The sequence below is a fragment of the Mastomys coucha genome, unplaced genomic scaffold (genome assembly GCF_008632895.1).
Source record: "Mastomys coucha isolate ucsf_1 unplaced genomic scaffold, UCSF_Mcou_1 pScaffold15, whole genome shotgun sequence".
In the NCBI taxonomy this organism is placed as follows: Eukaryota; Metazoa; Chordata; class Mammalia; order Rodentia; family Muridae; genus Mastomys; species Mastomys coucha.
Window position 1 is genome coordinate 1,342,337 of NW_022196897.1, and position 222 is coordinate 1,342,558.

General features: G+C 46.4%; 1 protein-coding gene across 2 annotated transcripts in view; it reads right to left on the reverse strand.

Annotated features, from left to right (window-relative positions):
- The window catches only part of Cubn (cubilin), a 219,199-nt gene that overhangs the window by 4,482 nt on the left and 214,495 nt on the right, over positions 1-222 (reverse strand). The window lies entirely within an intron of this gene.

Genomic DNA, 222 nt, shown 5'->3' on the forward strand with positions numbered 1-222 from the left:
TGGAGGCATGTTAAAATTTACTGCACATGCCATTTGCCTTGGGATTCGGAAATATCTGATGAACTATAGCCTCAGAAACACTGGCATTCTTGTGATACACTAACCAGTGCTGTGGTCCTACATTTGTTATGTGTGCACACATTTGAGGAATGGACAGTGGGTTTTCAAAGAGAAAGGGCACCACTGTCCCGCTTTATTCCTGGGATCACAGTGGGGGGGGGG